This window comes from Protopterus annectens, chromosome 7.part0, assembly GCF_019279795.1.
Source record: "Protopterus annectens isolate FY-2018-M chromosome 7.part0, PAN1.0, whole genome shotgun sequence".
In the NCBI taxonomy this organism is placed as follows: Eukaryota; Metazoa; Chordata; order Ceratodontiformes; family Protopteridae; genus Protopterus; species Protopterus annectens.
The window spans coordinates 1,713,161,198-1,713,174,819 of record NC_056739.1 but is presented as its reverse complement, the minus strand read 5'-3'; the positions used below and the strand labels follow the sequence as shown (position 1 = coordinate 1,713,174,819).

At 39.1% G+C, this 13,622-nt stretch overlaps 1 protein-coding gene across 3 annotated transcripts in view; it reads right to left on the bottom strand.

Moving 5' to 3' along the window:
* DYTN (dystrotelin) overlaps positions 1 to 13,622 on the bottom strand; it is a 410,223-nt gene that overhangs the window by 337,466 nt on the left and 59,135 nt on the right. The gene's annotated exons all lie outside the window — the stretch shown is intronic.

The following is a 13,622-nucleotide window of genomic DNA, read 5'->3' as shown; positions in this document are numbered from 1 at the left end:
ATAAGTGCTTTCATTTGTTAGAATGTTAGAGTTGTAGACTTTTCCAGATTGATTTGTTGAAGTCTACAGCTCTTTAAAACAGTTTAGTAAATGCACTCCATTGTTCTGTTTGATGTTGTAATGACCATTTTACTGTACTACTGATCGTCTATTCCATGTGTGATCAGTGTCCAAAATCCTGTTCCTTTGCTGTTGCCAACAATTCTACTCCTCTGTGACCCAACTACAACAGCTTGCATTAGTCTGCACTAAACCACAGCTATACCATTTGTGTCAACTTGTTCATCTTTTCCATGTCTTTCCCTAGACTTCTCTCCCATCATCCACCATTACGGCCATCTTGTAGAATCAAGACACATAAGGAAAACACTGACTGTTTATATGATACATTTTTAATTTGTAGGCATGTGATATAGTGGCAGAAAATAGTTTCATCCAGATCTGACAATTTTACTAAGAGTGTGACTGTTCTGTTCAGAAAGGAAGATATTCTATGACAGGTCTAACAACCTGTTTACCAGATATATATGAAGCACTGGAGGAAGCAGAAACAATTTGCTGCTAAAGGAAACTTAAAGACATTAGAACAGCATGTAGAGAATAAACTTTAAACTGAAGGTGGATAAAGGAGAAATGTATCATCTTCCAAATAGTTTTACAGCCAGGAAGGACAAATTGAAAATCTTTTATTACAAAATGATAAAAAGCTGTTTCAGATATGGTAAGATTGGTCATTAAAAAATACGTGCCCTGAAACTAAATGGTCATTGTGCATAGAAAGAAGTCATGAAAAGAAAATTACAAAGTTTGCTGTTTTGTGTGACTAGCAGTGAGGGTGGCCATGGTGGTGGGGCAGCCACGGTGGTGCAGTGGTTAGTGTTGTCGCCTCATAGCAACAGGTTCTCTGGTTCAATCCTCAGCTGTGGTGCTTTCTGTGAGGAGTCTGCATGTCCTCCCTGTGGTTGCATGGGTTTCCTCTGGGTGCTCCAGTTTCCTCCCACATCCCAAAGACATGCTGTAGGGGGATTGGACACTCCAAATTGGTCCTAGGTGTGTGTGTGTGTGTGTGTGTGTGTGTGTGTGTGTGTGTGTGTGTGTGTGTGTGTGTTTGTGCCTGCTGTGGAAGGTTGGGCACCGGGCTGGCAACTCGACACCGTAAAACTCCATTGCCAATCATGAGCAGACAGGTGATCCGCTGTGGCAACCCCTAACCAGGAAAAGCTGAAAGAAGAAGCGGTGATGCAACTTGTGAAAAGTCTGAGAGGTTAAACCATGCTGTAGCACAAGTAAAACAAATTGCATTTATTGAGAAGCAAAATGAGTTTTATTAAGGCAGGAAAACATAGTAACAAACCTGGAATCCATGATATATAAATGTGTATAAGAAAATGAAACATTTTCATAAAGGGTGCAGTGGTTTCTGTAACTGAAAGACATAGGAATGGAGAATGATGTGGCTTTGTAAAAGAACTAGGAAATATTTCAAGTTATACTCATTGACAATACATAAGAAAATTCACAAATTCAAGACGAAGATGAGGAAGGAAGCAGATCAGGAGGGAAATGAAGTGTGGGCATAGGTGTTTACAGAGAGGGAAAAATAAATCAGAAGAAAGTTGTTGCGACTAATGTTAAAAACAAAGTGCTACAGATGAAAGGGCTCACGTAAATGTTAATATTAAATTTGTTAGTTGTAAATGTTTTTGTATCATATTATTATACAGATATGACCCTGATTTTCTATTGCAAGATTTAAGATTGCCCTATATGGAATTTAAAAGAAAAGTTCTGGAAAAGACAAGTAAGAAATATAATGTTTTGGTGGTAGGTGAGGATGTAAAATGCTCAAATGTTCTGATCAGGTTAAAGGGAGAAGGGTGGCTGGTTAGGAAGATATGTGCTGAACAACAGGTATTCAGTTGTGATGTTGTTCATAAGATCTTAATAGAATACAGCATACAACTTGCAGTATGGAATAGCAGCAACAGAGAAAAAGTTCTTAAAGGACATTTTAGTCCTCCTTATATACAAGGAACTAAAGTTCTAGAATTTCAGACCATAAACTGATTACTGTAGAATGTTTTTATGTGGAACGATGTCAGGCAGGGGAAAAGGATGTTACTCATTTAAAATAATTTGGTGAGAAAGACCATAACACTATTTATTAATGAAAGAAACTCAGTGTGGAAACTTTAAAAGACAAACGCATATAACATTTCTTAATGGAACATTAGTATGCATTCTTACAGGAAGCGAGTAAAAAAGTGAAACAGGAAAGACGACGTATATGAAGCATTTAAGGAATGTTTGCAGGAGTGATGTGAAAATAAAATTAAGGGTGTGGTGGTGAAGAAGGTAAAGGTTATCTGCTGAATTTAGTGTGCGGAAATTTCAGTCAGTAAAGGTGAGATGTTTATATTATGCAGGAGGGAAAAGGCGTTATGACGTTTGAATAGTTGGAAGCAGATAGTGAGTCAGCTGATACATGGGTCAAAGATGGAAATGGACATGTTGCAAGGTGCAGGGCTATTGGGGAGTATGTCTCTGGTTACATGGAAAGAGGGGAATTAAGGGTCAATGTATAAATGCTTAGTGGCAGAAAGAGTATCAGGAGAAGAAGCAGGGACAGTGATTAAAGAAACAGAAAAGAGGAATGTGCCAGGATGAATGTACTAACATATGAAGTTTTATGGCTTTTACTCAAAAATGTGAATTTGTGTATAAAATGTTGAAGTTACATGGCCTTTCTCAGAGGAAGTGCTGGATGAGTGTGAGTGTTTATTAGATGGAGGGTGGGTGAATTATCAATTTAAAATAGACATTTTTTTTTTGAAGAAATATATTTGAAATTGACTAGGAATTGAGGTCCATTTCTCTTCAAAATATGTATTTGAGGTTAGTCCGTTTGTCTTCTGAATATGTGTTTGAGGTTGATTTATAAAACATTTAAAGAACAGAAATGTTTGAATGGTTGCAAAAGATGATTTATGAGTGATTATCATGCAGAGAAAAGACTTATTACAGAGCATACCTCTCAACTGTCTAGATTTTCACAGAATGCCCTGATTTATCACTCATATTTTTTCAGCCCATATCCAGGCATCTCTCTCTGCCACTGTTCAGGAATGCATGGAAGTAGCATGCTTTGAATTTTCCACCATGCGTTTTGGAGAATAATGTTATCTGTTATACCTAGTTTCTTCTTTCTCTGTATAAAGTGGTTAGGATGTTCTAAACCTCTTACTTGGGTAACAAAAGGTCTTTTCCTATTTATCCTTTATAGGTGATTAAGAATTTTACAGTTTTCACTGGCATACACAGAGTGATAAGTAGATGGACAACATAGTGACAGTGGCCAACACAGAAGGAACTGATCAGCCTGATCCATAAAATAAGATTGCAGCGATGCTTCAAAAAGTCCTAAATTACATAGTAGCAGTTAAGGAAGATAGTAGGTGGCAAGAGAATGCCTTGATGGAGATGGTTTATAAGCTTGAATCCGGATGACAGATGGTCAAAACATTCAGAGAATAAATATCAGGACATACCAGGCAAATTGTGGTGCTACATAATACTATAGAATGGCTGGATCTTAGATTAGATGATTTGGAGAACCAGAACAGGAACAATAATGTAAGATTTACTGGAGTGCCAGAATTGGTGGCAGATGCTAAGCCTGTGAAATTTATTCAACAGGAATTAAATAATTTCTGAGTGGGCTCTCATTTTATTGCATTTTTACTCTCTCTTCTGAATCTGAAGCTACAACTCTAAATTGATGTGTGTTTTACAGTATCCACTGCTATTTCTCTCAGCTCTTAAATGGATTACCAGCATTGCAATCTAAATACATGTTTTAGTCACTTTTCAAACAGTATCCATTGTTACTTTTGAGCTCTTAAGTAGTTTATTAGCATTGCTCATTTAATTCTGTGTTGTAGTAACTTTTAAAACTTAAAACAAAAAGCCAGCTTTGGCCACTTGTGTGACTTGTAACTAGAGCTTGTGGTAATTAAACCCAGCCCCCTGGTGTTTTACAATACACAATCAGTCAGCCATCTTAGTCTTAGAACTTCTGGAAGTCTGGAAGCCTGAAAACAAAGCATTTAGACTACATTGTCCAGGGAAGTACATTTAGACTACATTTAATATACTGCAGTTATCTTACCATTTAAATCAGTTCTGTGTGCTTCCTGTTGTGTTCTGTTTCTGAAGGTAAAGCTGTTAATTTGAAGGGATTTTTGAGTGTGCTCTCATTTTATTACGTTTTTACTATCTCGCTTTCAATTTGCTCTCTACTCAGCCAACCCTTTCCTCTTGCTCTTTTAAACATGGAGACTTTTGAGCTGTCCGGCCCATTGTATACCTGGCCTTGGAGGCTCCTACCAGTCTAATCTTTTGTATACCTGGCCCTAGAAGCTCCTCCCAGTCTTATCTGCTCTGCTCATCTTACTGGTTACTGACAGATAAAACTGGGAAGGCTCTCCACTTAGACTGTTAAAGTACTTTGAAATTTCCTTAAAGTGTGTGTGTTTCACATTGCTGGCTTGTCTACATTTGAATAACCTTAAAAATACTTGCAGCCATTTCTTAGATTTGTTTCTGGTTTATTTTCAGTTTTGGCTAACTAAAGTGTGTTTTCACATTAAGAACACTATGACTGCAATTCTAATAGCAGTAGAGAGGTTGCCTGGTCTTTCTGAGTTGGGAAACACACACTGAGGCTTAAAGTGATATTGTTTCATCAGCCAGAGGGCTTTTTAGGGGCTTAGTTGTTTGGTGTTAATCTGCAATTGAGAGCTACTTTTGATATGCTTTTACATTAAGAAATTCCAGGGTCATCCATCTTGTGGCAGAAGGTGTTTACCTGGCATGTCTAAGTTGGGAAGCACTTCAGGGAGATCAAAATCTAGTAGTTTACTGATCAGAGGGGACAGGAGCTAGTTTTCAGTTTTTTTCCTGTCTGCTAAAAATTAGATACATTTATGCAAAGCCACTAACTGTGGCAGTTAGCAGTGCCCTGTATAGTAGCGAATGCTTAGTTTGTAAAATTTACCAATAAAGCTAGTACTTAGGACTTTAACCTATAAAACAGAAATACTCTGTACAGAGCTAAGCTTAGGACAGCTAGTTAGCTCATACAGCACTAATACCAGATCATAGCACTAACATCTAGCCTTAACCCTAGACAGCACCCAGGTGAAACCTGTAAAACCAAGTCCCTAAACCATAATAGCCCAACCCTAAAACATTTCCTGACAACATGGATTTGCAATTTTCTAATCTGTCTGTGGCCAGCTTGGTAGATATGGGCATCCTGAGAGCCATTGTCTGATGTAGTCAAACGTTTTAATCCTTAAATAAACTAACACAGTATGTGAGAGATGTATATACATAACTTTGTTGGAGACAAAAATCTCGCAGACAAGGTTGTCAAGAACACACACACACACACACACACACACACACACACACACACACGTGCGTGCACACACACACACACACACACACACACACACACACACACACACACACACGCATATGCACACACACTGCATCATTCACACAAACCTCTCACCACACACACACCTCTCACCACACACACACACACACACACACACACACACACACACACACACACACACACACACACACACACACGTTCTTACACTGAGGCACTTCAAAGAAACCTTCCCAAACCTCATAGACCACTTATGCCATCAAACAGCAGCACCTATCCTTGGCAATCACTGAAGCACACACAACCAAACATTAGCTTACACCCAATAATCCTCCAAGAACTAAGCACATAAGACAAGTAAACACTTTACCTACTACCCTTGTCATAGGGGATTCTGTAATATGAGATACAGATATGCCTCTCACCAGGTTGGACAAGGAAAAGATAACAGTTTGCTGCCTGTCTGGAACTAAGATCTGCAATATCATGCACACACGTAAGTCACTGCAACACAGTTACCAATATGATTCTATCGTAATTTATGTGGGTGTAAATGACCTGAGATAGACCTCACTGAACTATATGAAAAGAGACATTATGGAGCTCTTTAATATGTGTCACAGAGAGGTACGTGCCTTGCAGTGAGTAGCATTCTACCTTCGCCAAGGATGATGCCACAGTATGAACAGAAAATTATTGATTTTACTAATTGGCTTAATTTCTGGTGTCACTCCAGGGGGATAAAATATCTGTCAGCATGGAAGGACATGGTTAACAGACCACTTTGCTTTTGCCAAGGATGATTTGCACTTGCCCCCCCCCCCCCGGGCTTTTGGATATTGATAAAACTTTATCCATCCTCCTTAGAGGCTTTTTTAGGCAATGTAGAAATGACAAAACTGCCGTCACAAAAAAAAAAAAAAAAAACTTTATCCAGCCTCTTAGAACTTTTTTTAGGCAATACAGAAATGACACAACTACCAACATCACAAAAAAAAAAAAAAAAAAAACAACCTTAAGGTGTTACTGCTCAGTGCTTGGATTCTAAACAACAAATTCCACCCACTTGAACATGTATAAAGTGCTAGTTTAAAAGCAAATAGTATATAATGCATTTTATTCTATTTACAATATGGCAATAAGAATGATTTTACATGTAATTTCTTGAAGATTTGGAGCTGCAGTGTATTTGAACTCTGACACTGGCAGTAGCCAGCTCAGCAAACTTCTGTTTTTCACTAATGATTATTTGCTGGGTCAGGAAAATTAAATGTATAAAGCATTCAAAATCCTTCTTCCTTCCTCTGAGATAATTAGCCTTGAGAATATTATCAGAGATAAGACACAGCTGCTAAAGTAATGTTGCAAGAAGAACAAAGAAGTATATTACAAGACTGAACCAACTATTGTATTCGAGCGGGCCTGAAACCTTGAAGGAGTAACATTTTACAGAAATACATTATAACTAACCAGGTGCTTTGCAAGGCTGTATTATTCCCATGGGAAAACTTTTAAAATGTATAACATCAGCTTTTCTTATGAATAGAATATTGTAGACCATAGTGATGTAGGTGCCCTGTGACTAACCACGTCAGTAAAGTGGTCACAGCTTGAATGTAAGACTATATAAAATTGTGTATTTCCTGCATCATGTCAGACAAAACTCTATACTTGTATGGTTTTTTGCCTCCTGGTGTACACTAGTAAACTTTTGCATCTGAGCCTCCTGTGTTGTTATCATTTGTTTTTATTTAACAGTTTGGTCCTCCTTGACCGGAAGCCCTCAGACAGCTACAGATCAGAGTGTACCGGTGGTCGAATACTGCGCAGGAGAAGCTACTGAAACGGTTCTTCTTGAAACACAAAGACCTCCGACTGAATTGTCATTTTGAGAGGCTGGCCACTTTCTGATCTGCGGCCGAAGAGTGGTCTCGAACTGGTTGACCCAGGAGGCTCAGGTAGGAAGATATTTGCCTTTTTTCTGTTTTAGATCAGGGACTAGGTTACAGTAAATGTCATTGTCAGAGATTTGTTATACAGATCAGGGACAAAAGGAAATTACTGTATATTTTGTCAGAGATCAGGGAAACAGAATAAGGTAGGCAGTTATTCTAGATAAACTGTGTAAGGAACTGAAATACCACGTGGTGAAAAGGGTTACGTAACATTTTCTTTTAAAATGGGAAATCAGTGCACTAAAAAATCGCGAGACCCGCCCCTAACTGATGACGCAAAATATATGCAATCACAACGGGCAGATAACGTAAGATATTATACAAAATGGGTTAATAAATACGGATTTGACGGTAAACTAAACAAGATTTCATTAGTTAAACTTTTAAAACAGCTTAAATCTGATGCAGAAGGTCAGGCAAAAAAACAACAGCGATTAGGCATTCCTCAGGCACATAGGTGGATTGAGGAAGTAAACCGAAGGGAACAGAAAACTAAAAATGCAAAAACATTATTTTTAGACAAAGAGGATAATAATACAGTAATAGCGATGGCCCCTCCCCCTCCGCCCCCTCCAATGCCTTTTTCAGGATATGAAGCAGGAGGACAAGCTGGTCCACCTCCACGTTATCCTGAAGTTACAAGAGCACTAAAACCATTTGTTAGAGATCCTATTGAAACTAGGTCCCGGACACGTAAAACACTTAGGGACACAGACTTATATCAAATGGGGAGAGACACACTAGAAGAGGATGAGGAAGAAATCTGTCCACTAATCGAGGTACCAAATCCTCAGGCAGGACAGGAAGGGCAGGACCCAACTCTCCTAGTATATAGACCATGGACACCGGAAGATATTCGGAAAGCTATAGAGGGAATCCCTCATCCAAAAGTTAATTACACAAAGTTTTTACAAGATTTACAAGGTATGAGACTAAGTTACCACTTGAATGGGGAAGAAGTAGAAAAGGTAGTTAGACAGATTGTGGGTCCAGACTGCCACATGATTTGTGGCACCTGGAATCCTCGTAACGCAGAGCTTAAACCACTCCCACATAGTGACGCAGAATTAGACAACAGAGTGAAAGGTCTTACAGATCGAATTTTTGAAAATGGAAACCTAGAGCAGATTGGACTTGCATTAATCAATGCATACAGCAAGAGAATGAAACTGTAGATGGGTACTATGGTAGATTATTGGAATGTTTCAATAACCATAGTGGTATGGCTATTCCTGAAAGTCAGACACATGATAGCTCGTATGAACAGCAACTGAAAAATGCGTTTTTGAAAGGTTGCATTGCACCTATCAGTAGCTTTATTACAAAACATATGATAGATCATCGAACAAGCAGGCTGCAAGCCTTACTTGAATATGCTAGACATGCTGAAAGACACTTTAATAGTAAAAAGAAAAAGAAGACACAGGTCTTCACAGCTGAAGACGGAGCAGAGGTCTTTGTAGTACAGTCAGGTAAAAAGGGTAAGAAAAATACCCAGGGAAATAAACAATCTGACAAAAGGTCAGAAGATTTTGAGGAGAGAAAAAAGAAAGGTGAGTGCTTTAAGTGCGGTAAGAAAGGACATTTAGCAAGGGATTGCAGGCTAAATAAAAAGGTGACTACAGAAAATAAAGGTGATGAGGACTGACTATATGATAGTGATGAAAATCAGAAATCATCAGGAAAGACTAACAAACAAAGGACAGACGTAAATGTAGTGGAAGGAACAGAGGAAGTGCAAGCAGATGTAGAGGATGAAGAAAGTGAAATTTTAGATTTAGCATTACTGAGCTTGGAGCTCTATTTGGCAGACACAAAACCGGAAGTTACACTTCTGGTGGAAGGAAGGGAAGTGAAATTCTTGTGTGACTCAGGAGTGTCTCGAACTTTGATACACCCTTCAAAGTTACCAGAGCATTCTGAATCACCTGACTATATATTAGTGAAAGCAGCAAATGGACAGCTATATAGGGAGCCACTCTCCCATGATATAGCAATAACTGACCCTGTTTCAGGTATGACTCAGAAAAGTAAAATTGTAGTTTCTGCAAAATGTCCAGTAAACTTACTGGGAAGAGATCTTATGCAGATATTTGGCATAGCGGTAGTTCCTACTATGCAGGGTATGGAAGCACAAAGACAAATGGATACTTTTGTGGTGCGACCGGAGGGTGAAACTTTTTACTGGTACAGCCAGGACCTAGTTACGACTGGTCCAGGGGCAGTAACCAAGGAATTGATGAATGTAGCCATCAGTAAGGCCCCCTCCCTTGACACTGACCGACAGCATTTGTTACATTGTACTCTATACTACTGCAGCATGCCAGGACCTGATAAAGAATATGAGCAAGAGTTGTTCAAAAACACTGCTAACAGATTAGTATTACGAACCTTGTATTGGGATACTGAGGAAAACAGTGTGGTAAGCTGTTCACTACCTCAGGAATTCATGGCACTGTACAAATCTAATAGACTACCACATGTCAGCTTGACAAAAAATAAGGATGTGAGATGGGCAGACTTAGGAGAAAAAGTAACAAAATGGGAAAAGCAAACTGATTTAGAATTATCAGAACAGGGAGTACAAAAACAGAAATTGAATTGGCTAACACAGACACATCCAGCTGTACACTTGCAAGCTAGTGAAGACAGCTGATTAGCGTTCTTATTAGAAGAAGAAGAAAAAGCCTTGTGTGATATACCAGATATTCTTTGGTCAACAGGTAAATCAGATGTAGGACTTATTCAAACAGCAGGACCAGTAACAATTACACCAAAATCAGCATTTAGACCACAAAAAAGACAATACCCCTTGAGGAAAGATGCAGAGCAAGGAATCAAGCCTATAATAGCAGCATTACTCAAGGAAGGAGTACTGGTAGAATCTCTGGATTCACCATGTAACACCCCTCTATTTCCTGTTAAAAAAGCAAACGGGGAATGGCAAATGGTACAGGATTTACAAGCCGTAAACAATGCAATAATACCCAGAGCACCTACGGTGCCAGACCCACACACCTTGTTGAATGATTTGAAGCCACAACAAAAATATTTTACTGTGGTAGATATAAGCAATGCTTTCTTTTCAATACCTATACATCCTGATAGCCAGTATTGGTTCGCATTTACATTTCAGGGTAAAAGATATACCTATACTCGGCTACCTCAGGGATATTGTGAAAGTCCAATGATATTTGCACAAGAAATGGCAAGCAACCTGGCAGGGTTTACTCCACCAGGAGATAGTCAGATTCTACTTTATGTAAATGACATCTTGCTAGCAGCCCCTACCCAGCATCAATGCAGGGAGGATACGATAGCATTATTGAAATTTTTAGCAGCACAAGGACACAAAGTAAACAAAAGTAAGTTACAACTTTGGAGAAAACAAGTTAGATACCTAGGATATGTAATATCCAATGAAGGAAGAATATTAGACGAAGACAGAAAAACAGCGATTTTACAGGCACCCAAACCAGCAACTAAGAAGGAAATGATGTCCTTCTTGGGAACGACTAATTTTTGTCGAAGCTGGATATCAAACTATGCTTTAGAATCTGCTCCATTGGCTGATTTAATATATAAAACACCAATGGCAGCACAAGATGTATTACAATGGACACCTGAAGCAGAAACAGCTTTCTGCAGACTAAAACAATTGATAGCTTCATCACTAGTTTTAGGACTTCCAAATTACCACAAAAGATTTTTTCAAACCGTAGATTGTAAACAGGGATACATGACGTCAGTTTTGACGCAACAGCATGGGAATAAGCAATGCCCCATAGCTTACTATTCATCACAGTTAGATCCAGTGGCACGATCATTGCCTCACTGTGTGCAAGCAGTAGTCACAGCTGCAATGGCAGTACAGGCTTCGGCCTCAGTGGTGTTATTCCACCCTCTCACATTGAGAGTGCCTCATGCAGTCGCGATAATTTTACTGCAAGAGAAAATAGCATATCTATCTATTGCTAGACATCTTTCATGTATGACCATACTGCTGAGCCAACCTCATATGGTAATTGAACGTTGTACAACATTAAATCCATCAACGTTACTTCCAACTCCTGTGGATGGCACACCGCACAGTTGCCTGCAGGAAATTGAGCAAATAACTTTGCCCAGACAAGACCTCACTGATATGCCCTTGGATGATGCCGAGGTGACATTTTATGTGGACGGTTCATGCAGAAAGGGTCCTACAGGGAAAAATCTAGTAGGGTATGCAGTAGTCACAGATACAGAGATTTTAGAAGCTCAACCCTTACAGCATAACCTGTCTGCTCAAGCAGCAGAATTGATAGCCTTAACACGGGCTTGCACTCTAGCGAAAGACAAATGTGTGAACATATATACTGACAGTCAGTATGCTTTCTCTACAGTGCATGTTTTTGCGCAACAATGGAAAAATAGGGGAATGATAACATCTACTGGCAAACCGATTAATCATGCGCAACTTATTTTGAACTTGTTAGATTCTATTCAGTTACCTACTAAAGTAGCTATTTGTAAATGTTTAGCTCATACAAAACAACAGGACGCAATTTCAAAAGGAAATGCAAAAGCTGATGCAGCTGCAAAGCAAGCTGCCTCAGACTCAGAAACTTTGCTTTTAACTGAGGAATTACAACCCTCCGAGACTTTAGATTTAGAAATGTTAAAAACGATGCAGACATTAACTACAAAAGCTGAGAAACAGAAATGGGAGAAACGAGGTGCAATCCTCGAAAATGGACTGTATATCTCCAAAGAGAAAAAGCCAATATTGCCGTCTAATTTATTTAGATATGCAGCTTTGTTGAGCCATGGGCAGAGCCATGTCTCAACAGGGGGGATGGTACAGTTAGTAAATCGAATATTCCAAACATATGGATTCACAAACTTTACACAAAAATTTTGTGCAGCATGTCATATCTGTAACAAACATCATGCACAAGGAGCATTCAAACCAAGCAAGGGAGTTTTCCTATACCACCATATCCGTTCCATACTATCTGTATGGATTTCATAGAACTGAGCAAATGTGAAGGGAAAAAATACTGTTTAGTAATTATAGACATGTTTTCCAAATGGGTAGAAGCTTTTCCAACTAAAAATCCGGATGCAGCAACAGTGGCAAAAGCCCTAATAAAAGAAATAATTCCTAGATTTGGCATACCGGAAAGAATCTATAGTGACAATGGGACACACTTTGTTAATTAGACAATTCACCAACTTGGGAGATTCTTTGGGATCTCCTTGAAGAATCATTGTGCTTACCACCCACAGTCTGCAGGACTGGTGGAAAGGTACAATGGAATTTTAAAAAGCAAGTTGAGGAAGTTAATAAATGAAACACAGAAGAATTGGATTTGCTGTTTACCTTTGGCACTGCTGAGCATGAGAACGGTTCCAAATGTAAAGGGTTTGACCCCCTTTGAAGTGATATTTGTAAGGGCATATTATGTGCCACAGTGGAAAGCTCTCATGCCTGCAGAACTAGAGGCTGACAGCTCATTAGCTAGCTATATGAGGAAACTGTTAACAAATAAAACTGTTTTGCAGTTGAACTCTTTTTCAGATAGAGGACAGACCAGACCATTGGAAGCGGTGCTGACCCCAGGGTCCTGGGTGTGGTTGAAGGTCACGAAGAGGAAAAATTGGACAAGTCCAAAGTGGGAAGGACCGTACCAGGTACTGTTGGCGACGCCTACTGCAGTCAAAGTTGCTGAGTGGTCGTCTTGGGTCCATCTGACGCACTGTAAACCGGTAAAGAATTTTCAGCTTGATAAACATTTTGTGACTGACACACAACAAAGGCAAGATGGCCAAGAGCAAAATGATTAAAAATACAGATCAACCCCGAAGATATTGTTTAATCATCTTGCTAACTATGCATTTATTGACTATGATTGTAATGACTTTCCTTTTGTTGTGGTTCTTCCAACATATAACCACACAAGTGAAAGTGGAGAAACGTGATGAACTGTCTATAGACTGGCATCCAAACTTTAACACATACCTAGCTATGAAGCGTGTATATGTAGAGACTATGAACATTTCAAACTGCTGGGTTTGTACTGCTATACCGACAGCATATGGAGGACTGTTGATGTCCGCTGTCCCCTTGCGGATAAATGAGACTTGGGAAAATTTACTTTTTGATACAGGTTCTGTAAGATCACAGGACAAAATTGCATTGTATTTGCCTATTACACAGAGAG